Source organism: Panicum virgatum, chromosome 3K, assembly GCF_016808335.1.
Source record: "Panicum virgatum strain AP13 chromosome 3K, P.virgatum_v5, whole genome shotgun sequence".
NCBI classification, from domain to species: Eukaryota; Viridiplantae; Streptophyta; class Magnoliopsida; order Poales; family Poaceae; genus Panicum; species Panicum virgatum.
Window position 1 is genome coordinate 33,876,569 of NC_053138.1, and position 25,166 is coordinate 33,901,734.

Consider the following 25,166-nt stretch of genomic DNA (forward strand, 5'->3'; position numbering starts at 1 on the left):
CAACTTCGAAGACTTGCGGCGGCCGTCGTCTCCCTCCGGTCTTGGCCCTAGGTTTTTGCCGAGTTCTGGGTGGATGGATGCCGCGAGTTGAATAAGGTGCGATCTATTTATAAGCTGAGGTAGCCACCGGTCGAAGGGGAGGCCGAACCGCCTCGAAAACAGGCTAGGCCGGCCGGCCTACCCTCTTTCGGGCTCGCCTCGGTCTCATCTTTCGTGTGTAGACTCCTCGCATCTTCTAGAGTTTATGTCCTTCACGATTGCACCCCTTTGGACGTTGTTATCTTGGAGATATCTTCGAGGAAAGGATAGGATAGGGAATCCTTCCTTAAATCTTCATTTGCTTTGCTTAATCCCGAAGTATCTTGATCTCATCTTCGTGGGCTTGGTCCTTTGGGCTCTCTTGGAGGATGGATGTGCATGAATGGACTTCGAATCAACATGGGCTTTGGTCCTTCTTTGGGCTTTGGCCTTCGTCTTTCTCTGTGTTAGCACTCGATCACGGGCCTCGTCATTTAATGCTCCAAAATAGGCCAAAAACTTGCAAAAATGAAGTTCCTCCAAAATATATGTGCAAGTGTGAAAGTGACCAATAATTAGGCCGGGGTTAGGACGGTTAGTGATTTTGATATTAAATTCATGCCATTATTAAGGATAAACAAGGGATAAAAGGGGTACTTAAGGAGCGCCAACTTTCCCCCTATGCTTAAACCTTGCTCGTCCTCGAGTAAGTCCAGGAGCTTTGCTTATAAAGAAATCAGCGTTGCCCCTCAATGTCCTCTCTGCACTTAGTCATACATAACAAGACATATTTCTCTCTCAAGTATTTAGCATTTAAGTTCATGTTGTGACCGGCTACTTTTTCATTATGGAAGATAGACTAGCAATTAAAGAACAAGCCACAATAATAAATAAATGCAATGCTCTCGAACTTAAGCGAACTTCAAACCTTTACCTTGTTTCATCATGAAGAGTTTTCAAAAGAATGCATATCAAACATAAGTGAGGTTCTCTTGCAAAAGATCATGGAAACACTCATCACATCAAGTCACTCAAGCCTACATTAGATTGTCTTCAACCTATGCTACTCATATATAAAAGTGGAAGGCTTATGTGGAGCTTGGTAGGTAAAAACAATCCTAGCAAAACATTATACTTGAAATATTATCAAACTAAGAGAGAGATCTAATGGAATTACTGAGACTAGTCAAAAAGGCCATTGGAAAATAATATTGGAGAGGGATAAAGATGAAACACACACATTTAGATAGGTGGACATGTGCAAGTGGCAAATGGATGATCCCGAGACACAAATGAAGTTCTCGTTATCGGATTGCACATGGTTGGAAATTTGAGTTTGGAATAGTTCTTCAAAGTAACTTGGAAAATTAATGAAGCCAAAAAGAACTAAGGAGCATTTTATTCTTCTCTTTTTGTCTTTCATTTTTCTTTTCTCCTTTTTTCTCTTTTTCTTTCTTTTTTCTTTTTTTCTCTTTTTCTTTCTTTTTGCTCCTTAGAACTTTTGATAACATAGAATACTTACCTAGCCATCCCCCTATGCTTGAACGAATGCTCGTCCTCGAGTATGAATAGTGGGAGAACCAACTAGCTAGGGTAAGTATCTCAAATTCACCTTCTTCTTCGTAGAACCTCTTGAATCTCCGGGGAGCCTTGTCTCCCAAAACTTTTCTTTATATGGTGCCCTTGATTCTTTGATTCCGTCGAAATGATAATCCATACTCAAATTGGGTTGTGGTCAAGGAGGTAATCACAAAAAGATATTTTTGGTTTAGGGTGGATATCCAGCGAGGTTTGCAAAATTCCCGAAGTAGAAACTCACAATGCATGGATAACTAGGCTAGCAGAAAGAAGGTTACACAAAAAAAACGGAATGACCAGCTTCTTAGTCTCATACCAAAGAAATCAATCTTAATCCAACTCATCAAAATATAAGTTTGCAATCTAAAGGTTTCATCATGAAAGAATATGTATGTATAGGCTTTCGTAGGTAGAACTTTGCAAGAGATTCACAAATGTAGATAGCATAGGAATTATGTTTTCAAATTAAACAACACAAGGTGTAAGGTCATCGGTAGACTTAAATCAAAGAGCAACATAGAATATGTGGGTCTAGAATTTAGTCATTTAACCTCCACAAATAAAAGAGCCGGTATTTAATCATTTTAATTCCATTTAATTGAGAGCAAATGGTCAAGTCATATACAACATAGCGTAGGTAAAACAAAGCAGCAACTTTCATCATTTTTCCATAAGCATAAGGCATTGCCAAAATGTATCAATGTGGTGAGCACAAAGTGATGGTGGTTATCATTCATTGAAAACAAAAACAAATCTAGTTTGTAATCCTAGTAGCCATGTTATTATAGAGAGAGATATACAAAGGTTGCATCTATGGTTGAAAGCATATATGTACAAGCATTTAGAAAAAGAGAGAGTTGAGGAAGAATTACCGTCCTTCTCGATGCTCATAATGAAGTGTAGTGCGGCCTCCCCCATACTTAAGCATTGTGCTAAGCATGGAAGAAGAATCATGAGCATCTTGTGGCAACCATGATTATCTTACTCCATGAGATCTTTCTTCCTTGTCCACGAAATCCTCCCCCATGCTTAGCATGATGCTAGGCGTGGAAGGAGAAGATGGACCATCTTGCAATTCTTGAAGTCATTCCCTCATGTGTATGAATATCATCTTCAATGTATCTTCACTTTTGTTGCCTCAATTTTCCTTCAACTTCTTCTTGTACAAAATCATGGTCCCAATCATTGCTTCACGTCGTCGTCGCCTCCTTCAATTCCTCGTTGTCCCATTGCTGCCTCATCTTCATGAATTTTTCTTTCAATTTCTAGAACAGAACATGTACTCAAACATTGCTCCATTGCGAAGTGCATGAATTTTCCTTTCCAACGAGTCCTCATTCGCCGAAAATTGATTCCGAACAAGAGAGTTATGTCCATTTCGTCCCAGCGCTGCAATCTGTCCCGACGAATTTCAGAACGCGCAACATTCAATATTCTTGCCATATCTCCTTGTACGGGTCTTCAAATTCATTGATCTTGGATGCATCGGAACAGAAATTTCATGGAGCTTCTAAATATCAACTTTTTCTTCCTTGTATGTCTCTGTCCATGTGCAAAATTTGATGAAAACAGCGTGGCTTGCTCTCGAACTTTGGAGATGTTGACGAATTTGATTTCTTCTTTGATCACGAATTCATAGGAACGCTTTGTCATGCCTGCAAAACAATCAAGTGCACACACTACCCCCGGGGTGACAGTCGGGAGTAGAGACAAATGCCAACAAACCAAGCATCCCTAGACTCAACTTGGGGCATGAACAATGGAATGGATGCAAAGTGCAAATGCAAAGTTAGCAAAAAAAAGTGTTAGCAAGGTTGAAAGGACCTTTCGATGTTGTTCCGCAACTAGCTTATTCAAAAACAATTGCTAAGAGTGACAAAAAGCCTTCGCGACACTTCATAAGAAGTGAGGCTTTTGTCAATGAAAAGGTTATTTATCGAAAAGGACCAAGCAACTGAGCTAACAATGTTTTAGAAGTAGGTTTATGGGTTTCCTATATTTTTTTGGCTTAAAACAAAAATTTTGAAGAGAGAGTGTTGGGTATAGAAATTCTATCTAAGGTGGTTTTAAAAAAACTAGAGAGAAACAAAAGTTAGATTTTTTTTTGAATGAAAAACATAACCTATGGTTTTAGGATTGCTCTATGAGTGGTTTTCCTAAGGGTTTTAGGATCTCAAAAGCGAGGCTAGTCAATGTTTTTAGAAAAAGTTTTTTTTAATGCAATATGAAATGCAATGCAAGGGTGAGACGAACAACATGGTATGCAATGCAACACGAGGTGGGTGAACAAAATGATATGACATGATGAGGTGGTCTAAAACAAAACAAAAAGTTAGCCTAATTTAACTAGCCACAAGTTTAGAATCAAAGGGTGGTGCAACACTTCATATTTCCCTCTAAAAGGACACAAATAAAAAGACTCTAAACACTAATAGGCACACAAAAAGGTCTACAAGTTTCCCAAGATCAAATAATAAAGTGCTCCATCAATAACATTTAGAATGGACAACATGAAGTTGTGGTTTTTGTTAGAGCAATGGTACAATGTTACTTGATATTCCGATTAAAGAGTGCAATGTAGACGGTCATATTAATATATATATATAATAAAAGATCGGGTTGCCTCGCGCAAAGCGCTTCATTTAAAGTCATAGAGCTCGACTTTCTTACCTTCAAATTGATGCGAAGCCATGGTCCTTCATGCAAGAGGTGAAGGTGTTCCATGCAGCTCTTATTCCACTTCTCATGTTGGACATGATCAATCACGCTTAATGGAAAATTTGTCCAATCGTCTCTCACATCATCGTCACCTCCTTCTTTGTTGTCCTTCGTCGCTACCTTTCTTTTCACGGATTTTCCTCTCTGTCCAGATTGGGAGTGGTGCAATGCAATGGATGACTTTACCTCTACCCACAAATCCCAAGGAAGGAAGTGAGGACTGCAACCACATTGCTATATCTCAACGTGCGTTGCTGTACCGGTACTTATCGCACCAATCCGGCTGCAGTTTCTTCATATGCATCTTCAATATGAGAGTGCAAAAGTATGATTGCAATGCATGAACTTCATAAACCTCAAAAATTTATAACTCCAAGAGCAATGCCACAAGTGGATAAACATACAAATCCACCAATAAAGCAAAATTCAGATCTTATCTGGCTAGTGTGGCCTTCTAAAATTTAATGGAGGCAATTCAAATAACATAGTTAAAGCGAGTAGACTACATGGCTACATTTACTTGCCTTCACCGAAGATCAAGAACGTGTGCTAAGCACGGACCGAAGGTGCACCACATATTCACAAACATAGCTTAGCATGAAAACAAACACACTTTAAAATAAAAACATCAAGTAAAGCAATCATACGCCCGCACCCAACGATCTCACGTCAAGATATGCTAATCCAGTGAAAACAGCAGCACTGTTGCTTCTCTTTTTTGGAATATTTAATTCTGATGGGCCAAAATTCTGATATTTTTCCAAAAGAAAGGTAACTTCATAGCCAACAACTTTATAGTTATCAAAAAGTATAGAAAAAATCATTAACATGGGGTAAAATCGAGGTGAACATTGATCTGACACTCTGATAGATTCTGCAGAACAGTTCTATTGAGACAGTCATAATTGAAGCTCCAAAATTCGGATTAATATGATCTTTTCCAATCTGGAAATATTATGAAATTATCTACAAATCTTTTAACTACCATAAAGTCCAAAAACTCCACTAAGATTTCCTAAACTTCAGGTTAACAGACACTGCCCAGAATTACAAGACTGGAAAACTGTCAGATTCCAACCTTGGTTCTCCCTCGTCTTAAATCTGATTGAGGTGTTCTCTACGGCCATGGAAAGATCTCTAACTCTTCTCCAACTGATGTAAAGGTTTGATATTTTTTGAGATCATTAAGAGCATAAAAAACTGCCACAAACAGAAACTGCACAGATTGATGGCGTGCTGAGAAATACGACAAGGACAAAACCTTCATCCTAGTCCCAAAGGCGACTAATACCGCTACTCCCAATAGCTAAAAACTTCTAAAATCAGGGGTAAAACATGTTCTACAGCAAAGGCATGTCTCACCTAGGGTTTCCCCTTGCAAACAACAAGGTCGAAGGCAATGACGACGACAACTATGGCGATTCCACTCCGTTCTCCTTCCTTGCATCCAACCACGCTGCACTACACCACACAAGGCGGCACCACCATGAACAGCGAGGAAAAGCCATGGAGATGGGGAAAACGGAAAGAGGAGAGGAATTCCAACCGGTTTTTGGAGAGGAACGACGAGGATCGACGAAGACGTGCCCTAGTTTCCCTTCTCTTCTCTTCCTCTCCCTCATCTCTCCTTTGTTTCCACGGCAAAAGAGGTGGCGGCGCAGGGAGCGCCGACGGCTTAGGGTTTGGAGGGAGGGGATCGATACTGTAGCACGGCCCGGGTGTCCAGCAGCTTAAAAAAACTATAACTTTTTGATCCAAATTGCAAACGTGACATGTAGCTAGTCAAACAAAATGTACTCGACGAGCTCTACGCAACTGCAGTGTCCGTTCGTCCATTCGAGCAATAGATCCAAAAAGTTAATTTTATCTATCAATTGTACACATTCCTATGTAGAAAGCATACTTTGCTCTTTGTTCAATTTGGGTGTTACACCTGCGCCTGCATTTAATATTCTTTTGTCGCTTTCCCTATCGGCAGAGCCTGCCGATACGCTAGTGTGAGAGATATTTGGAATCCTAGCCGATACGCTCTCGAATTTAACTTTTGTTTATTCCTTGTCAATTGCAGGTCAAATTGACTAGTATGCTTGGTTGACTTTCCGGAGCTTGGCGAACACTTGCCCTCGGATTCCAGTGTGTTGATTTTTACATCAACACATCTTTTGGCACGCCTGGTGGGACAAGAAGCTTCAGCACGACAATAATCTGTGAAATTGATGAAGGCAACTACGTTCCTGTTGAAGAGTACAAGCTCAAAGAAGATGAACAGAAGGAGTTATGTTAGGCTGTGGAAAGATATAAACAAGAATGTCTCAAGTCATACAGATCCACCAGATCTGGGGATGTGGTAAAGAAGTTTGACTTCCCCAAGCTTCAGCCTTTGTCAGAGACATAGCATGAAAACAAGATGACAGATATGATCTACTAAGCCGTGGGGCATGCCTTCGTCAAGTGTGCCACGGTCATGGGTAATACAGTACACAATGCAGTGGTCAAGACCTTTGCAGAGGGCACATTCCCAGGTTGTGTGGGTCCAAGCTATATACAGACAGACCAGATGAACTTTGCTCCTTTGGAAACGGCTATGGAAGCAGCTTTGTCGGCTCCAAATAGCCGACCAGAAGCAAGTAATAGTCAAACATCAACGCAGGCTACTACTGCAACGTCAACAGCTCTAGTAGATCCCATCCACTCGACTCCTCCACCTGTTCCTACAGCTATGTAGGAAGGATCTACGTCTGGATACCCAAATGGATGGAATCCAGCTACTGGACTTGGTATGCCGCTTGAATTATTTAATATATCATCTGCAGCGCAGTTTAATGCATCGGCTACTCAGCCGATGACCCCTCAGCAGAGTGCATCGGCAGCACAGCCGAATGCTCAAAATACATGGAATCCACAAATGGCAGCGCAACTCAATGCATCGGTGCCACCGCCGATGACCCCACAGCAGCATTTGGCATTAATTCTCCAACCTAAGTCTCCTTCAGAGATTCTGATTTCAATGTCTCCTCATCAGGGTGCAGTCAACTAGATTTTCCATGATCAGATAACCGGAATATTGCGATATGTAAATGTGCCATACATGGACCCTACGGTCCAACAGTCTACTAGTCCGTCGGTTCCACAGCCAACGGCCACTTCTGCGATAACAATGTATCAGCAGTCACCCAACCAGATGGCTTAGCAGGCACAGCAGATGCCATCGGCAGGACGGCCGATGACCCCTACTCACCACAACCTGCAGTGGCAGCAAACACAACAAACATGGTTTCATCTCAGCAAGTACCAGCAGCGGGTCAACAGGTTGATTGGACTTCCAAGATAGCTGAGGTAATGAGGGAGCAGTTTGGATTAAGGCCGAAGCAACAGTCCATTATGTACAAGACTCCCTATCCTTCGGCTTATGATCAGATTGCTCCCCCACACAAATACAAGATGCCCGATTTCACCAAATTTTCAGGGAAAGGAGATGTTTCTACTACCGAGCATATTAATAGGTTCCTCCTGCAATTGGGAGAAGCAGCCAATCAGGACCCGCTTAGAGTCCGATTGTTCTCCTTGTCTTTATCTGGATCGGCCTTTGCCTGGTTTACTACACTGCTAGCAAATTCCATATTATATTGGGCCGATTTAGAGAAGCAATTCCATCAGTTCTTCTTCTCTGGAATTACAGAACTGAACCTCAAAGATCTGATCAGTTTAAGGAAGAGAAACGATGGATCGGTGGCTGCCTTTACTCAGAGATGTCAAGAACCAATGCTACAGTTTGGTTCTGTCAGACCAGCAGTTGGCTGATGCAGCCTTCAACGGACTCTTGCCACACATCAAGGACAAGTATGCATCACAAGAATTCGAGTTCATCAGCCAAATTGCGAGTTGGATGACAGGAGAGGCTCGGTCATACAAATCCAAGAAGCCTTTTCAAAAGAAGGTGAACTTTGTAGAATATTCTATTGATCAAGATATTGATGAAAAGCAAGAAACAGTCGCGTCGGCTGAGTGGATTCAATGCAACAAAAAGATGGTGACGTGTCTATTTGGAAAGAAAGAACCTGAGTCATATGGGTTCGACATCACCATAGCCGACAAGATTTTTGACTTGTTATTGCCGGAAGGATTAATCAAGTTAAAGCCATATCACAAGATCCCTTCGGAAGAGGAACTCAAGAACATGAAGTACTGCAAGTGGCACAACGCCACGTCACATGATACAAATGAGTGCAAAGTCTTTCGACTACAGATTCAGTTGGCCTTTGAGCAAGGGAAGCTAAAATTTGAAACTCCCAAAAGGACAATGAAGATTGATCAGCATCTGTTTGCCACCAACATGGTAGATGTGACCAAAGATAAGAACCCTCCTCAAGCCAAGATACTAACATCATCATCGGCCAAGAAATTTGGGGCTGTTGATCCCAAGGCACAGATAGCAGCCGATGAAGTCAAAGGGAAAAATCTACAGGAGGAGGCTGTATGTTTTTCGGCACCACGTAGGCGTGTCACGTCTCAAATGCTGTTAAACAAGTTCCAGCGTGACCACGAAAGACAACAGCACAAAGAGGAGGAGGCACGTCGTGAGAAGGAACATTGGAGGTGTCCATTCTTCGTTTACTGCTGGGAGGAAGGGTTGTCATTACCATCGGCAGATGATTGTCCTGAGTGCAATGGTCAAGGCAGCCGATCATATAAAGAGCCACATCATAATTATGAATCACACCGACATGAGCGTATTCCTATGCATGATCGTGTAGGAAAAAGAATATCGGTGCATGATCGACTGGGGGGCAGGACCATGCTAAGTGATCCTGCTGGAAGGAGAATACCTGCGCGTAATCGGCTAGAGTAGATGGCCGACGACAGAGTGCAAGATGATCAGCCAATGTGCAGGGATCCAAAATGAGAGACGTGTACATATCACACTAGTCAACCTCAGTGGTGTCCAGGGGTTTAACCAGATTACAGAAGAGGTGTGTTCAGAGGTTACGCCAACTAGAGATCATACAGGAAGAACAAGAACAGACTCTAAGCAAGAAAGGAGTCAAGTCACAAGTTTGGCGAGTCAAGGTCAAAGCCGATGAATAACAGAATGATGGTTCATTGGCTGGTAATGATTCTACACTGATCCAAGCAGTTGGTTCTTCAGAGAGTTCCTAATGGATGAGTTCCTAGAAGAAGAAGGGAAACTGGGACACAGGTTTACGTCGGTCGGTATGCTAAAAGAGATTGATATTGGAAATGGTGATAACCAAGGCCGACGTTTATTAGTGCTAATTTGGATCCTGAATACAAGCAGGAGCTAAAGAATTTGTTAAAGGAATACAAAGATTGTTTTGCTTGGGAATATTATGAGATGCCTGGTTTGTACAGATCTATTGTTGAGCATCGTTTACCTATAAAGCTAGGGTATCGGCCATATCATCAAGGAGCAATACGGTGCAATCCCAAGGTTTTGCCAGATATAAAGGCTGAGATCACACGGTTAATTGAAGCCAAATTTATTCGGCAGTGTCGCTATGCCGAGTGGATTTCTAATGTGGTTCCTGTTCATAAGAAAAATGGAAAATTGCGAGTATGCATTTATTTCAGAAATCTTAACAAGGCGACACCGATGGATGTTTATCCTATGCCAATAGCTGATATGTTGGTGGATGCTACTGCTAGACACAAAGTGATCAGTTTTATGGATGGCAATGCTAGATACAATCAAATCTTTATGGCAGAAGAAGATATTCACAAAACTGCGTTCAGATGTCCAGCACCTTGGTTTACTCGAATGGGTGGTTATGACCTTCGGATTAAAGAATGTCGGTGCCACATATCAGAGATCCATGAACTATATTTTTCATGAACTCATAGGCAAGATTGTGGAAATATACATTGACGATGTGGTTGTGAAGTCAAAGGGGTACCAATAACATTTGGCTGATTTACGTAAAGCTCTGTAGTGTACAAGGAGGTATGGTTTGAAGATGAACCCAAAAAAATGAGCCTTAGGTGTATCAGCTGGTCAATTCTTGGGTTTCATGGTGCATGATTGAGGGATTGAGATTAGTCAGAAAACTATCTCAGCTATCGACAAAGTTGAAGCCCCGACGACGAAAGTTGAACTTCAATCATTGACCGGCAAGATTAATTTTATTCGGAGGTTTATATCCAATTTATCCGGAAAGATTCAGCCATTCAGTTCATTGTTGAAGTTGAAGGCCGATCAGGAATTCGTATGGAGGGATGAGCATCAGAAAGCATTGGATGAAATTAAACATTATTCGGTGAATCCTCCAGTGTTAGTTCCTCCCCAAAAGCACAAGCCGTTTAAATTATATTTATCGATTGATGAACGTGCTATTGGATCGGCCCTTATTCAAGAGTTTGAAGGAAAAGAAAGAGCTATATATTTTGTGAGCAGAAGATTGCTAGATGCCGAAATCAGGTATTCTCCTGTCGAAAGGCTATGTCTTTGCTTGTATTTTTCCTGCACTAAGCTTAGACATTATTTACTATAGGTCGAGTGTGTTACCGTGAGCAAAAATGATGTGATTAGATACATGCTCTCATTGCCGATTTTAATTGGGAGAATGAGAAAACGGATTCTAGCTATGTCGAAATTTGATTTGAGATATGAATCGGCTAAAGCAGTTAAAGGTCAAGCCGTAGCCGATTTTGTTGTACAACATTGTGGGTCAGAACTAGCCATGGTAGATCTTGTTCCTTGAACTTTGTTCTTTGATGGATCTTCATGTGGGAATGGTTCTGGAATTGGTGTAGTACTGATTTCCCCTCGGGGGGCAAATTTTGAATTCTCATTTCCAATTGAAGCATCTGCAACCAACAATCAAGCCGAGTATCGTGCTATTCTTAAGGGAATTCAATTACTCCGAGAGATCAAAGCCGATGTAGTTGAAATATTTGGAGATTCTATGCTGGTGATCAATCAGTTGATTGGGGAATATGAGTGCAAGGATGATATTCTACGTTTATATCATGAGGAATGTCTCCAATTATTGAAAGAATTCAAGAAAGTAACTATTGAGCATGTTCCAAAATTTCATAATAGTGATGCAAATCGGTTGGCCTAGCATGCTTCTGGATATCGGCTGATGGAAGGAGTAATGACCTTAGAATTAACGGCCGATGATTGGAGAAAGGAAATTGTTGAATATTTGAAAGATCCCTCCAAAAAGATGGATAGTGTAACATCCCGTATTTTTACGGAATGTTATATTCTCAAAAAAATGTGAGTTTTAAAATTTTTGTGGCAATGTTGTAGATAAATGCACCCAAGTAGAATTTATATCTCTCTAAAATTCCTAGTAAATTAAAATTTTGAACTAAATTAAGGATATTATTTTTGTTAGTATGATAATATTTGGAGTTATTTGAATCCTTTTTGAATCTACCTTGTTTCCATTTGATTTGGATTTCTTTTGTTTGGAGTGTGTGGTATTTTGTTTGAAAAGGCCATTCAATTAAAATACAAAAGCTAACCTAACCTGCTAATCATGACCACGTAGCACACCAGCCTAGCTGCACGTAAAGCCCAACAGCCTTTTGTCGTTTCTTCCTTCGATCTCAACTATCAAGCACCAGCGCCAATCACGGCCCAGCCCAACGCCGCCATCACGGCGTCCTTCTCTTACCAGCCACTGACGGGTGGGACAGCCCGTCAGCTTTCTTCCTCCTCCCACCCACTCGCCTTGACCGACGACTGGGCGAGCGCGGCCGCTTTTCCCCACTCTGCGACAAGGCGCGAAGGCCACCTGGCCGAGCTGCGCGATGCTGAGGCCACCCGGCACACACGCCGATGCGTGCCACGCGTCCCCACCACCTCACGGACGTCGAGGATCGCTGCTGCCGTGTGGAGCCCCAAACCCTAGCCGAGCCCACGCTTCCGCCGCAGCCGCGCCTCACTCTCCTGCCCACGCGCCGAGGCCTTCCGTTCGCCGATACGTGCCGCGTGGCCAGCAGCACGTTGAGCAAAGACCAGTCGTCGACTCCCACTGGCGCCCTAGCCCTCGGGCTATAAAACTCCCACGGCCGAGACCTCCGAACCCTAGCCGCCTTGCCCCTTTTCCATCAGCGCCTCCGCTGCATCCGTGAAGCAGAAGAAGGAGGTCAAGGAGCCAAAGAAGAGGAGAGGAGAAGGAGTCGCGGGAACCGAGGAATGAATCCAAGGAAGAAGACGACGCCACCGCTCGAGCCGAGAACGATGCCGCGCCTATGCAGCAGACGAGGAGGAGAGCGCCGTCGCCGGAGCACCATCATCATCCCGCCGGCGCATGTACGACCTCGCCGACGATCCCGCGCTGCACGGCACGGCCCCGGACCACCACTGCGACGCCTCGCCGCTGCACCGCCACCCGTCTGGTAGGCCGTCGCCGTCCCGTTCCCATCCTCCGTCCTGCTGCCGGCCGCCGTGCCGATGAGCCCTCCGTAGAAGCCATAGGATCCCTTGTCCCTTTCTCTTGTTTGCAGGAGCCCAACGCCCTTTCGCCGCCGTAGCTAGTAGCCACGCTGAACCACCTCGCCGGCGTCGTGCCGTGGTCCCTGGAACGCAGGGGCCATCACGAGCACACCAGCGCACCGCATCGGCCAAAAGACCATGCCTTTTGGCCCTCACCGTGTTAGGAATAAACCACGCCATGGTGTTGTGTTCGCTGGCGCACGAGTTGGTGCTTGTGTTCGCGTCCAGTGTTGAGTCCAGGACGTATAGGTGGCCAAACGGGCGGCCCGGCCCGGCCCGGCACGGGCCCGGCTAAGCACGGCCCGTTTAGGCACGACCCGCTTAAGCACGAAAATATTAACGGGCCGTGCCGTGCCTGCCCATGGGCTGAAGTGCCGGCCCAGGCACGGCTCGAAATTGATTTAATCGGGCCGGGCCGGCCCGTTTGGCCCGGCAGCCCGGCGGCCCGAAAATGTTTAAATAGGGTTTGATAATGGATAACATAGTATTTAAACGGGCTTATCGTGCTACCCATCGGGCCGATCGGGCCGCCCTTTTTCGGGCCGTGCCTGGACGCGTCCATGGGCCGGGATTGAGGCCCAGGCACGGCCCGGCTATCGTGCCCGTGCCGGCCCGAGCCCAATAATATTCGGGCCCGTGCCGTGCTCGGGTCGGGCTAATATGGGCCGGGCTTCGGGCCCCCATGGGTATCGGGCCAAATGGCCATCTATACCAGGACGTTGATGGCCACGTTCTGTTTAGGTCGTTAGCTGCACGTGTGTGCGTGCACAGGTTCAGGCTAGTTAGTTAGCATGTGTTAGTCGACCTATAGAGAAGCAGGTCCATGCAGAGTTCGTGCTCGTGTGTGTGATGGCAGCATGGCGCGTGTGTGAGCTCGTGTCGTGCGTCCAGATCGTTCGTGCATCATGGCGTACGGCGTGTGCTGTTAGTGCGGCATGCAGTTGCAGGGAAGGCCAAGCCTTCGTGCGTGTGGCGATGAAGACGGGATGCAGCATGCACAAGGGGGCGCAGTCAAGCTGGAGATCGAGTCCCGTGGAGAGCAACGGCTCTGCGAGGAACTCGCGTTCGTGCGCATGGAGATTAGCTTAGTGGTTGCGTGCGTGGTGTGCTGTCATGGCTATAAATTAAGCCGGATGTAACCCGTGTGTTCAGGTTGTTCGAGTCCTTTGAGTTTAGTAAACAGCCAAGATACAGGCCGTTCGCCGGCCGCGGCGTTCGTCGCCAAACCTGAGTGTCTTCTGCTCATTATCTTTCTCCTTGCGTCCTTGCGCGAGCGTGAGTGATCCTAGGGCTAGTTCCAACACACCGCACTCGTGCACTTCACCGCTGTTGCATCTGGCCTCGCCACGGTCCTGCTGAGCGCACACTCGGCCACGCCTTCGCGTCCGCCTCGTGCCCAGGCCAGTGCGGCCCTTCGTCGAGCACACCCCGGGCGCACACACACACACGCATACGCTAGGCGGCTGCAAGGCCATGCCTTCAACACTGCTAGCCGCGCCACCGTCGCAAGCCGTTGGCTTCACTCTGCCCGCACCGTGTGCCACTCGCCATCTCCCTGCTGTGTTTCTTTGGGTTGCCTGCCTGAGAAGTCGACCATCAGCCGCACCAACTTGTGAGCAAGCCCTGATCTTGCAAGTTGTAGTTGCTTGCTTGTGGCCATACAAACTTGGGTCGTGCTACTCAAGCTAGGACCTTATGCCGTTCTGGTTCGTTCCTGTGCAAGATCCTATCGCCGTCAACCAGCCCCGGCCTTGAACCTCGCCTCCGTAGCCAAACCACCTCATCGCCTGCGCGTCATGGCTATGCCACCGCCACGCCGGGCCTGACCATCACCGCCGTGGACCTGGAACACCGGCTCCCGCGCGCGCGAACACGCCACGCCACTGCCTTGGACGCACGCGCACAGTCTCGCCATCCTAAACCGGGCCATCGCCGCGTCCCTGACCTCGCCACACCAACGCCGAGCACCGCCCTGCCTTGCCGGGACCCCGCGGACGCACCACACCGTCGCGAGCCCGTGCCCGCTCTCGCCATCGCCCTTTCTCACCGGCCGCGTCACCGCCGCGGGCTCGGAACTCGGATGCCCTGCGCGCGCACGTGTCTGGATCGCGCCACAGGTCTAGAACGCCCAGACCGCGCACGCGAGCGCCCTGCAGCCACACAGACCCGCCTCGCTGCCGACCTAGACGCCTGACCCCGCCGAGCCGCCATGCTTGAACCCGGTGCCGCCGTCGCCGTCGCGCCGCGGCCTGGGAAGCCAACGGCCGCGCGCGCTTGCCGTCGCCCGTTCCGCCTCGCCTTGGACGCGCTCCACACACACGCCGTCATCCCTGTCCTCCTCCAGCCCAACCTCGCCAGTGCGGCCTAGGATCACGGGACTCCGCGCATGCGCGTTCCCGAGCAGCCTAGTGCCTTCACCGCCTTGAACCGTGCCCAGCCCTGCCGCCCGAGCTCGCCGCCGCCTCACCCACGCACGGCTGCCTCGCCATGGCTGCGACGTGCTGCGCACCCCATGCCCAGGAGGCGCTCCTGCTCACAGATCGCGCAAACCGCCGACCACATGAGCCTGAGCCGCACCAGATCTATCCCAGCCACACCGGATCCACCAGTCGATGACATGTGGGGCCCAGCTGCAAGAGAGAGGAAGAAAGAAAAGAAAAGAAGAAGAAGAAGAAGAAGATGGGCCGGATTCGGCCCGATCGGCCCGAGAAGAAGAAGAGCCCAGTTTCCCTTTGAAGCCCGCTAACCTTTTTTTCTTTTTCTTTTCCTTTTTACACAGCACCAGACACGTGGGCCCCGCCCGTCAGCCTCACTCTTTCGCTGACACGTGGGACCCAGCTGACCCTGGCCGTGGAACCGCGCTGACTGTTGACTTGGTCAACATTGACTAAGTCAACGCTGACGTCATGATGACACGTGGCACTCCCTGGTACTGCCACGTGTTAGCCTGAGTGTTTTTTTCGAAAACCTTTTAATAATTCTAGAAATTGTTTTAAGCTTCAAAAATATTTAATAAATTAATCGGAGCTCTGAAAATTATGAAACCAGTTTCATAATTCTTCCAAAATCATGCTCTACGTGTTAGAATAGGTTTTGTTGTGTGGTTGGATCTTATTTGAGCAGTTTTAGTGCAACTTTGTGCTTTAGTCCCTACAGTAATACATAATTACAATTAGGTCCCTATGAGAAGGAGCTGACCGACGCCTCAGATGCTAGAAGACCCAGGAGGACATCCCGGACTACGAGAAGCCCCAGAGACCTCGGAGGACTACGAAGAGTTACCAGGTTCACGCCCATCTATGACTTGAATTTCTATTAGGCATTGCTTGCTAGAATTGCTATTGCTTACTTGTGTGTGTGTGAGATAAGCCTGCATGGCCTACTTATATATCGTATTCCTTGCATCCCTATTATACCTTGATTGATTCTTGGATGCTTTGGCTACTATGAGAGAGAATGGGTATGGGAAATTCCATGATATGATAGTCTCGGCATGCTTGAGACCCACTTTGTGAGGAGCCAGAGATAGGGCTTTTAGCAGGGGCAAGCTACTGGCCGGGAATGTGTATTGTGCACATTCTGGAGAGCACCTGTGGCGGGTGCGAGAAGAGAAGAGAAGGAGGGGCAATACCCGTTATGGGAGCCCAAGGAGAGGCAATACCTGTTATGGGTGCCTTTGGTGGACCACTACGGAGAACTGCGTGAGGAGTGCTTGCCCCGGCTCTTATGGACACATGGGGTAACTATGATTTGTGGGACTTTGTAAACGTGCACGCCACTTATCCACAATGAGGGTGGACCCGGTCCGAGCTAGCTATGCGCGTCACCAGACCTATTAGAAGTAGGGTTGTGTGGGGTTTGTCCACACAACTCCAGGGCGACCTCTTGCGAGGGGATGCATCCCAACCTGGGGGGACAGGATGGTGCCGTAGCTGTTAGTCTCATTCTCAATAGACCGGTGCCTCGGAGTCAGTCGGTCGACAGATCGGCGGGCGATGGGGCGAGTGGGTACAGGTGCGCAACCCCTGCAGGGTGAAAACTATATGTATAGCCGCATATTCGGTCATGTACATTCCTACTCTTCTGTTACTTCATCTAGAGTAGTAAACCCTGATTTCTACCTCCCTCTAGTCCACTTCCCCCTGTGGAGTCAGATGAGGTGCAGGGAGAAGGAGTTCCTGCACCGCCCTGGGATTTGACCGGTGCCGGCATGGCCTGTGTCGGAAAGTGACAAATGACTTATATGTATACATGCTTGCATAGGAAACCTCAGCCTATCCTTTGGCTACTTTTATACCTTATTGCATCCACTTAAAGCTTGCATACGGATGGAGACGTGAACCTATCCCATCCTTGGGGATAGTCTGGTAGATGCAGGATTCAACTCGCAAATCAAGCCCGAAGACGAAGAATGAAACTAAGGACGGTTCGAGCTACACTTTGAGCTGCCTGTGGAGAGGAAACATTGTTGACGGTGCTTAAGTGCCATTTTCACCTGTCAACTGTACTCAATAATAAAGGAAAACTACATGCCTTACTCACATATTTGTATCACGAACCTCGCTCCACAGTTCTTTTCGAGTTTTGTACATTTCAGATGAGCAGGAACGGAATAAGACGAAAACACATAGCAGACGCCATACAACTACGCAGAATATCGCATCCGGCGTCACACCCTTACAAAGAGGGCCCACATGTCAGAGGAAACGGGGCCTCCACGTAAGATGCACCAAAGGATAAGGATAAGAATCAAAGAATATACCATCCAGCGGAAGATCAGGCCGAGAGGCTGCCAGGTGGGGTCGGCCGAACCTGGCCTGGTTCCCGTCCAGGTGCACTTCGAGGAGGAGTGGCTGCCAAGGCACATGATCAACTTCCATATGTGTGTTGGTGGGAAACCGACCTCTACAGCTATAAATAGGGCCTCTCTCCACCCCCCTCAACACACACACACACACACACACACACTTCATCCCATTTTCTCCAAGAAGGCTCTCCTCTCTCTTGCTCTTTTAGCTAGATAGTGGAGCTAGGCTAGTTCTCTTTAGCGAGCAAGTCGTCCTCGGGGTCGTCGAGCAATCCTCGGCTCCTGGTATGGCTTTGTATCTGACTTGTCAGACTTCTATTCATAATATAGAGTTTTGCCATGGTTGCTTTGCTATCTTGATAGTTTATCAATCCATGCTTAGTTCGTTCATAAGTTATGCTACGGTCTTGGTTAGGCCAGATGATCCGGGTATGGATAGAGGTTCGTTGTGCTTTCGGGCTTGCTCTAGTGTTTTACTCGTCCATCCAAAGGGTGGGAGACCTGGGGGCACTAGAGTAGTGACTTCATACACGAGCGTGGTGCTCGGGTATGCGGGATCCTTCGGATATGATCGTGCTCCACGGTGTGACTGGAGTAGACGGCAGGTGGTGATAGCCCTGTCTATCCGGCGTAATAGTGGTGTTGCGTTTAGCATACTCCTCGACGTTCGGGTTCGGTGTTGGAGTTCATGCAAAGAGGTAACGGGACTGGATGTACTCCGGTGCGGGACCTTCTTCCCGCTATCCCATTTTCCTAGCACCTGCAGTCCTAACCATGATCTAACATGACCCCAGCTTTGGATGGAAGCACTAGGACACTTAACCTAGCCTAAGCTCCAGCTGACTTGACGTAGGATAGAGTAGTTCTTTGTTTTATAGTTTCTCTCCTTTATTCCTTCCTCTTGGAGTGTGGATGTGTGCTGTGTCACATTACCCTTGCTTATTCTTTATCTGTACTTACCCCTGTTAGAGTATTGCCTATTGCTTGAGGCACAATGTTATGGTTAATGTTGAGTACAATACCTTTGCCGCTGCCGTCCTTTGGGACACAAATAAATAACGATACCCTTACTCTCCGGGTGAAATGTTACAATGGTATATCCGTGCGCTTGGGGATCCATCTGTAATCGTATTGATTATACCACGAGAGTGGCACCCCTTGGGTGCAGTTGCTAGGATGGGTTCGGCGCCCTCATTTCTAGTGATTGCACTAAGGACTCCAACAGGCATTTCTGGCGCTGTCGCTAAGGATTAACCATTCCTAGTGATTGCGCTAAGAAATGTCAACAAGCATTTCTGGCGCCGTTGCCGGGGACGGCATGTGAACAAAGATATTGTGCTGATATTAACTTAGACCTTGTACTCAGGATATAGTCCTTACTCTTTCAGGCTAATGTCACTTTATGTCTTCCTTTATTTTTGATTTGAAAGAAGACATGGGTAGTGTATGACTGGTTTCTCCCTGCAGGAAAACTACACAGACAATCCAGAGAGGCTCGTGAGAAGGGCACGACTTCGCGTCATTCCTCCTCTCGCTATCCTCCCAGCACAGGAACCCATTCCGGAAGCACCACATGTTCTTGAGGCTATGGCTGAAAAGACTCTCCACGAGTTCTTTGTCCCCTCCACCGACAATGTGGCCACTGGCCCCAACATCAATGTCGGGGACGTGAACTTCGAGCTCAAATCAAGCTTCATCAACATAGTGCAGGCTAGCCCATTCTGTGGCAAGCCAAATGAGGACGCAAATGCACATTTGCAGAATTTTCAGGAGCTCTACGAGACCGTTGTCATACGGGGTGTCACCGCCGATGTTGTCAAGCTTCGTCCGTTTCCCTTTTCCCTCCTGGGGAAGGCGAAACAATGGTTTTATAAAGAAAAGGACATCAACACCTGAGCCAAATGCTCCAAGGCGTTCCTCGGAAAATTCTTCCCACTGGGTAAAACAAATGCTCTGCACGGGAGAATATCATGTTTTCAGCAGACGGGGATGGAATCCATCCCAGAAGCTTGGGAGAGGCTGTAGGAATATATCCTGGACTGTCCTCACCATGGCATGGACGAGTGGCTCGTCCTGCAAAGCTTCTACAACCGGCTCACAACGACATCTCGAGCCAACATTGATGCTGCTGCTGGAGGAGCCTTCCTCGACCTGACTATCGCCAAAGCAAAAGAATTGGTCGAGAAGATGGTCTCCAATCAGGGGTGGAGCGATGAACGACTCCAACCCCATATGAAGGGCATGCATACCGTCAAAGAGACGGATATGATTGCTGCGAAGCTAGACCTCCTAATCAAGAAGATCGAGGAAGGGAGCAAACAACCGATCCATGCTCCTGTTTACGCCATGGGTTCGCACTTCACGTGCGAGGTCTGCGGTAACGATGGACATTCGGGGAACGACTGCCCCGAAACCCGTGAAGACTGCGCCTACCTCAATAACAATAACAACGGGTACCGTCCACCACAAGGAGGCCAGGGGTGGAACCAGTCACGTCCACCATTCCAGGGAGGTAAAAACTATAATCCATCTTATAATTCGAATTTCAATTCAAACCAACCTCCCTTGAGAGAACTTGTTCTTGGCCATGTTAAAATCAATGAAAATATAAATAAAAAGCTTTTGGCCAATGATAAATCCCTGGAAAGTTTAAATGTAAAGCTTGAAACTTTGTCTTCTACTCTTAAAACCCAGCTAAGTTTCAACAAAATGATCAAAACCCAGCTTGCAGAAATTGCTGCTTCGTTACCTGCTGCTGAGAGCGGGAAGATCCCGGGGCAACCTGAGTCTCTCGTTGAAAATGTCAGCATGGTGTCTACCGGATGGGGTAACTTGTCCCGGAGGCCACCATGCAATAACCATGCAGGTAGGTACTATCCCCCAAGGAACGACATTTGGGATGGCATGGTGGCAGCTGTGCAAGAGGATCCAGGGGTCCCCATGATCAGCTGCTCGATCTACATCAAACACTTCGAGCGATGCCTTTGCGATCTGGGGGCAATCGTACATATAATGCCCAAGGTGGTATACGAAGAACTTGATTATCTTGCTCTTTCCCCAACAACCATGCTCGTATAGTTTGCAGATTCAACATTCGGTATCCCGAAGGGATAGCCGAACATATTTTCGTACGAGTACGAGACTCCTTTATCCTTGTCGACTTTGTGGTAATGGATATGGAGGGCGACCTCGGAGTCGACCTCGTACTTGGGCAACCTTTTCTAAGGTCTGCTAAGGCAAGGATCGATGTCGGAAAGGGAGAAATCCATTTCCATGTCAGACGGGAGGACATGTTTTTCAGGTTTAAGAAAAGGGAAGAGCAGCGCTTCATGATCCAACAAGATAGTGAAGGGCAAGCACTCTGGGGTGCATCAGAACCCCAGCCAGAACAATGACCCTCCGCACCTAAAAGAAAGAAGAAGGAAAAGAAGGTATGGCGTAAGGTCGAGAATTCGGCCTCATCCAGTTCTCCAGGACGAACCGACGAATGGTAAGAACAATGGAGAAAAGTCGTGCACGTCGGACTTTAAACGACGTGACCTTGCCAAAGGTAAATTAGTATTTATCTCATATTTGCTTTCTCCGCTTTTCAACATTTTCTTTGCACCATATTTGTTTTTCTCCACTGCATGTTTGAAATTTTCAAATTGTTTTTCTGCATGCTGGAATTTTTCTAGCACTCTTCCCCTTCTACAAAAAAACCAAAAATAAAATCCTTTGGGAAAAATATTTTGGACATCTTTTCGAGCAAACTTTTGGCCGTGCACCATATTTTCAAACTTTTTAACCGTTGAGGAAGCACATGACCAAAGGGGGGGCACCAGGGGCCCACCCTGGGGCCTGCCGACCCCACAGGTTGGCCGACCCAGGGACAACGGCTCCTGGGCCCCACCTTCTCCAATGGTTACCTGACCGTTGTGCCTGGCTCTTCCTCGGGTGCACTCGCCCAGATTCTTTAAATAGAGGCCGAGAGAGGGGTGATGAGCTCTCATGCTCACTCTCTTCACTCTCACTCCCTCTCACACATTCTTCCTCGGGTTTCCTTTGGATTTTGGCTCAAGTTTGATTGCAAGAGCACTCTCTCTCTCATTTCTTTGCTGCAAGACTATCTACGCATTTGGAAGAACAACTTTCGGGTAAGAGTCTCATTTTCATTTCACTAACATAACCTGAATCGAGTTGTTCTTGTTCGTTCTTGTTGCAAGCATGAGAGGTGCAGGGCGGAAGATTTCTGGAGCTCTCAAAAGGATGACGAGGTTGGGCTCGTCCCGTTCACAGGGCGAGTCAAGCTCTCATCATTCCCTCGAACCTCCACCAACACCGACTATGATGGATTATGAGCAAGACGAACAAGAAGAACAGTTTGAGGAGCAAGCTGCATACCCGGAAGCCGAGGACATGGAGATAGATGAAGATGATGCACCGTACCTTGACTTGCGAGATGACCGCGAGCGTCAAGCCTACGCCATGATCAAGAATCGAAGCTTTGGTCATACCAGAGCTTTCGACCCAGACCTTCTCGAGAAAACAGGTATGGATGTTGACTTCGCTCGTGTTTGGCATGCGGTTGGATGGGATGGTTTTTTGCCCGTTGAGGAGAATGGTTCTCATCTCCTCACCATCCAATTTCTTTGCACTCTTCGGGAGGTGGATGATGGTGTTTCTTTCCGACTTTTTGGAGTTGAACGCTATTTTAATTAGAGAAATTTCAGTCACCTCTTGGGTTTTAGCGCGCGCTTGCCAGTTTCCCTTGCTAAAGCTTGTCGTGGTTTTGATCGACATGATTTTTGGGGTTTGATTTTGGGTCAAGTTGTTCATGGCAAGTTTGCACCTCGGTGCAATGACATTCAAAATCCGACTCTTCGTTTGATGCACAAGTGGGTGGCTAACACTCTCTTTCCAAGAGATGATCCACGACCAGTGCGGAATGATGAGTTGATGATAATATATGCCATGGTCAACAAAATCTGAATCTCCCCCGCACAAGCAATGGTTAAGCAATGGCTCACAAATTTTTGGATGACGGGTCCTATTGAATGCACTTCTTTGATCACCTGCATCGCATCAAACATGGGAATCTTAGATGGGAACCCCGTTCCCTTCATTGAGGAGCCCCGTGTTATGATCGATGAGGCGTACTTGGTTCAAGGCCACATACTCAAGAAAGGCCCGGATGACTCCTTGATTTTCTTTTCGCTTGGTTATGCAAATTAAAACCCATTGCCAAATACGGGGTATCATCTGTATAACTACCTTTTCGCAAACCATCCCTCTTGTTCCACAAGAGGAGAGCCGTAGGCATAGTGTTTTTGGTCTTCCTGGCAGGGTTACAAGAAGCAGGGCCAGAATGGAGGAGTTCATGCAGCAGCAACCTCAGCCTCAACCATAGCAATATGAGGCTGGAGGTTCGTCATGGCAGAGTGCCAGCTCCACCGAGTGGGCACGGCAGGCCTCAGGGCACCAGTCCACCAGTTCTAGCTCCAGTGGTCCCCCGCGACGTACAACTTCGTCCAAAGGCTTCACCACTCTGACTCGGCAGATGGGTGAGCTGAATGTGTGCACCACCAACATCGATGAGTCATTGGGCCAACACATCGAGTCAACTCAAAACTGGCAGCGATACACAGGCGAGAGGATCCGCAACCTGGAGCAGCAACAGCAGCAATCCCAGGAGGAGTGGAGGGCCTACTACCGTTGGGCTGGGTTTAATCCCAACCAACAGCAGTGAGCCTGAAGCTAGCTTGGGGGAGGACCCCCATGAGAGGTACCTTGTATCAAACTCTATCTTTACTGCTTTCAAACCTTGCATGAAACCAAGCAAAAATTTGCAAAATTATGAAAATCCATAAAAATTTGCATAACTAAAATCAAATAAAAATTGGCAAAACCTTTAAAAACCCAAAAATATTTACTTGCTTTCCAGTATGTGTAGTAAGCATGTGTAGTTTTTCCTTGTTGAGATGATGAATAGTTGCTCTGTTAGTTCCTTTCATATGCCTAGTTACAACCTTGTGCTCTCCCTAAGTTCTGAGTTTGGTGGCTAGATGTTCAAACCTTAAGCTTGAAACTTGTGGGTAGTGAAAAGCAGAATTCGAATCTAGGTTGTTGTGGGTTATGATATGGCTGAAAAGAGTTGCTATGATCTTCTCCTACATGATGCTTGATATCCGGAGTATTTCTTTTCAAAAATACAAAAATAAAGTTCCTCGGTGATATGTAATTCCCATCCAGAGCCATATGAGTTACAAGTTTGAGAAGCCTTTTCACATATGCAACCTGTCTTCTCATTGAGCTTTGTCAAATTATTGTGACCCCTTTGAGAGAATCACTTCATACGCCCATGATCAAGATCACGTACACGTCCACTCACATGCTATACTTCTACACTTGGAAGATAGCAAGTACATCCATCCACCCACAAATAAAACTCTATGTTGTACCATGTCTATCTCTCTACAAAGTTATCGTTATAATGTATGGGCTATACAAAAAAGAAGAAATAAAAGATGCATACCCAAAGAAGGTATGCCACATGCCCACAAGGCATGTCAAAAAAAAAAGAAAGAAGAAGAAAAGATGCATGCCCAAAGAAGGTATGCCACATGCCCACAAGGCATGTCAATATATATATATATATATATATATATATATATATATATATATATATATATATATATATATATATATATATATATATATATATATATATATATATATATATATATATAGTATTGCTATATGGTACCTGGGGTCCAAATAGCTATTCAGTCCTCGAGCCCACCCAACGCACCGGCGGTACCTGGAGCCCAACCCATGTGCACGCGCTGCACCCGTCCGTCCGTTTTTCCTCCAGTATCCACGACTCTTGTATATTATTTTTTTTGTTTTAAATATTCACAAAAAAAATAGATCGTGGGGGAGTCTGGGAGGCGACGGTTTATTACTTTATTCTCTTCGTTTCCGTCGCACGAGCCCAGATTGCCGCCGACCCCGCCCCCGCTGCACGGCCTTAGCTCGCCGCCGCACGACCTCAGGTCGCCACCGCCCTTGCTCCCTGGCGATGGCGGCAGCTCCGAGCACCTCGCTTGGCCGCGCTGCAGGCTCCCAGCCGGTCGAGCCAGCGGCAGCGCCGGCGGTTCTCCCATCGTCGGAGATCGGGTCGGCGTTATGGAGCGCCAGCGGCATCTCATCCACGACGCGCTGTTTTGGCCTCGAGCAGCGAACTAAGTAGGTTGCGCAGATCCGGTTAGCAGCAGGCAAGAAAAAGGAACTGACCACGTGAATTGGAATGGAAAAAGAAAAAAAAAAGAAAAAACCTGCTCGGGGAAGACAGTCTCATGCGCGTGCCTAGCTCCGTCGTGTAGGCTGGGCTGGGCTGCTGTCGGATAGGTCTGGGTACCAAATAACCATTTGGAACCCGGGGTCCAAATAGTGGTGCCCTATATATATATATATATATATATATATATATATAGCCCATACCAAAAATATTCCAAGGGAGAGAGAATTCATATGAAGGAGTTTCATCCATCATTCACCAAAAATATCAACACACTTGCACATCTTGATCGAGGCTTATGA

At 46.8% G+C, this 25,166-nt stretch overlaps 1 non-coding gene across 1 annotated transcript; it reads right to left on the bottom strand.

Annotated features, from left to right (window-relative positions):
* Positions 1 to 19,533: 19,533 nt before the first annotated feature.
* Positions 19,534 to 19,642, bottom strand: LOC120701696. The gene has a single exon (XR_005686253.1). It is a non-coding gene; the product is annotated as a small nucleolar RNA R71 (small nucleolar RNA).
* Positions 19,643 to 25,166: the final 5,524 nt, after the last annotated feature.